This window comes from Cryptomeria japonica, chromosome 1 (genome assembly GCF_030272615.1).
Source record: "Cryptomeria japonica chromosome 1, Sugi_1.0, whole genome shotgun sequence".
Lineage (NCBI taxonomy): Eukaryota > Viridiplantae > Streptophyta > Pinopsida > Cupressales > Cupressaceae > Cryptomeria > Cryptomeria japonica.
The window spans coordinates 672,634,970-672,638,676 of NC_081405.1; positions in this window are offsets into that span (position 1 = coordinate 672,634,970).

Sequence of the window (3,707 nt, forward strand, 5' to 3'; positions counted from 1 at the left end):
TCAGGTCCCTCTCAAAGTGGGAATTGCAGAGATCCTTAGAAAATTTGGTGGTGTACAAGAGGCAGAACTGACAGGCAGGGGTAAAGGGACTATTTTCCCTATAGTTACTATAGCCCACCAATTTGTAATAACAAAAGGAGGTTGGAATTTCTTTGAGGATTTTCTCAAGCCTTATCATTTGTCTACCGCAATATCCAGGTGTGCTGATCCAGAAGACTTCTTCAACGACATGTTTAGAAAAAGAGTAGCGTGCAGAGGTAGGCCCCATCAGTTTCAGTTTCCTGAAGACCTCATCAGAAATGAGTTTGATCTAGATGAGTAGGAGCTGAGGAAGGAAAAATGGGTGGCTTATAAGAAAGCATTAGATTTTGTGCATCAGTTTGATGCCAGCTATGACCCATTGTCTAGCTTTTTCCCTCTGGAGGAGAAAATAAAGTTTTTAATTGTTTGCTTTGAGGATGTGATGCAGACCCTGAAGGAGAAGAGGGAAGTTGTGATTAAAGGCAACCTTGAAAAGGCAAGAGTGGTCCTAAGTAGGTCAGCTTCTAGCAAAGCAATCCCTCATGGTGATTATACACTGCACAAGAAATCTAGTTACACTGTGTTGATGCCTACAACAGGGGAGCCCTCTACCTCTAAAGGAAAGAGGAAGATACAAGATGTCATTGACATCCAAGAGAGCCCAAAGAAGCAGAGGGTAGGGAAAGAAGTACAATCGGATGCACCTTTGTATTCTCCATCCCAATCCCCTATCCACATAGGAGATGAGTAGGCAGCAACTGAGCAACTCTTACAGTTAGGCAGTCTAGGGGAAATTGCTTACACTTATGATGAAGTGGAAGAAGGAATGCCAGAAGAATTCCTTGCTACTGAAATGGACATTACCACCACTGAACTCAAAGGTCAGGAGTGGGATCCTAAGATAAGGCAGGCAAGTAATGTTTTTTTGGCTGACAACAATTTTGTCACATCAGGAGCTTTTATGCAATTTATATGGAAACAGAACATAGATAAGTACAATGCTAGATGTGAAAAGAGAAAAGGTGAGCAGCCTAATAAAGATCCAGCCCTAGTAGAGGAGGAAATAAAGCAAGAGATGATGGAAGAATTCAAGACCATCACCCCTGAGCAAGGGAGAGATATGGTGGCACAAGCTGGAGTGCTTATTTTACCTGAATGGGATATAGCAGATGCCCTGGTACTAGATGCAGTGAGAAAGGAGACCAAACCCATGGAGGGAATTACTTTCAGTAAGGATAATGTTGCACTTGTCATGTGGTCTCTCAAGAGAAATGAGAGTAAGAAAAGCAGAGATACCCCAGGGTCAAGTTACCTTGGTGGGATGATGGTGAAGAGAGTGCAGAATACAGGAGTGGTGGAAGTTGCTAGTACCGTGCTAGAGACTGCAAAATTCAGTGTTGTAGTAGCAGAAAAAGAAGCCAAGGAAAAAGAGGTCCTCCAAGTCAAGTTGGAGACAATTTTGAAGGCCTACAACAGTGCTAAGGAGGAGGTAGGAGGTAAGGATAACATCATTGCTAAACTTCACAGCCAGTTGACTGGACAACACCATCAAGGTGAGTCTTCAACACTGATGATCTCCTCTTCTTCTGCAAGACCTCCACCTACTAGCCCTATCATTGAGTTTCCACTATCTCCAGCACCCTCTAGCTCTCAAATGGTTGAGATTACTCCTCAAGAACTAGAAAATTTAAAACAGGCTCAGGCCTTGTATGCAAAGAAGTATGAGGAGAGAGTAAGGGCTACAATTTCCAGTTTTGCAGATACAATGAGTGCCTCATTGTTATATAATAACATAGGCAAGGTTTTGGATATGAGAAATGAGCTCAATGGGGATAAGGCCATTTTGGCACCTATTCTTGACAAGTGGAAGCCCAAAGAGCAGGACTTGGAAGCTATTTGTGCATCTTATGATGAAGCTGGGGCTGATCCTATCATTAAATCCACTTGTGACACCGCCAAGGATCTATTAAAATTGGCAGGAGAGGTAGACAATGTTGACAGGAAAATCAACCTGTATAAAAAGGAATATACTGATCAGGTTTTTGAATTGATTCCAGGAGTTTTTGCTAGCCCAAATCAACTAAAGGACAAACAAGTATGGCTTAAAAAATTAGAGGCCAAATTGTCAGCCAGAGTAAAAGGAATTGTTGATTTAGATGATGCTTCCTTTTTTGTTGTAACAATTCAAGAGATAGAAAGAGTTAAATCTCATTATGGTTTCCTCAATTCAGAGGTGAACAAGATGAGGAATTCCTGGAAAAGGTTGACCAAGGCTAAGACAAAAGTGATTGCTTTCACGTGGCCAACTAATGATGTGTACAATGAATGGATGACGAAATATGCCATCTAGGAAGCAGAGCAGTTAGAGGGCGCTCCAGAATAGTTGGAGGAGGTTACAACCAGACAGCAAGTTGAAGAAGCTGCAGAAGTTGAAAAAGACTTGTAACTGTTTTGTAAAAGGCTTTGTAACCTCTTTTGGAAAAGAAATGGTTGTAACTAATTCTCCTAGGAAAGTCCGAAGCTATGTGCATCCATATTGTTATAAATGGATACCAAGACTATGTAAAAAAGAGATCGCAAATAATTGTAAGAAAACGCTGCAGAAATTTATCTGAGCTTTTCTGAGTTTAATGGGGAATATTCAAAAGCTTCTTGTAATACTTTTCTGAAGATAATATCAATATACAGACCATCGGTTTTGAGTAAAGCTTTGTGTCGTCTTTAAATATGTTTGCATTTATTCACTGTTTCATACTGAATAATCCAGGGTTATTATGTTTGAATAAGGGTTGTAAGGCAACTTTTCAGTAGGTGTGTTTGCTAGCTTTTCTCTTTAGGAGGGAAATTAAATATGCAAGGATCACTTCTACCAGTAAATTACTTGTGAAACATCTTGAATCTTGATGAGCATAGTATGATTTGATATGTATAAATTCTCATGTATGTTAGGCATATATAGGGATTAAAAGAGGCCGAGCCAATGGGATGTGTGGAGATATTCTGTTTGGGGAGTATTGTTTGAATTTTGGTGACTCTGTGATCTTGGATAAGGCACTGGTATCGATCAAGGTTGTCTATTGCATGTTTTGTTAATCAAAATGTTGAACATGAGTATAATTTTCATTCCTTTGTTTCAGTTAGTTTCAAGGTGAATAGATCCACTGGTTTCTGGACTGGTTTGCTGTGGATTTATCTTTTGAAAGTGTGAATTCAGTTCACAAAGGTATACCCGCCTGGACTCTGAATAAGTCCGAAGTGTAGAAGGTTAAATCAAACCTTGTCATATGTTGTCATAAGAGTTTCCTTCCCCTTAAACATCCCTCTTGCACAGAGTTTGATCATCTTATTATAAGGATGTTGAAGTGAGTCAAATTTTGAAGACAACAGAGTCAACCTCTAAGATTTATGTATAAAATGCCCATGCCAATCTTAATGGTAACTGAAATGTCCTACCCCTTTTTATAGGTGTTATTGGAATTATATTTGGATGATTATCTTCAAATTATATTCCTATATAATTGTGAAATTCAACAATGACATATGATGGTGGTTCAGGTGGAGAACTTCCTAGTTTATAGATAATCATTCGAACACATCCTAGAGCTCCATTTACAAGTCCTGCTTGTATCCAAATATTTGAAGTCAACATCACCCTTGAATTCTTGTTGATCAATATCTCTAGATCA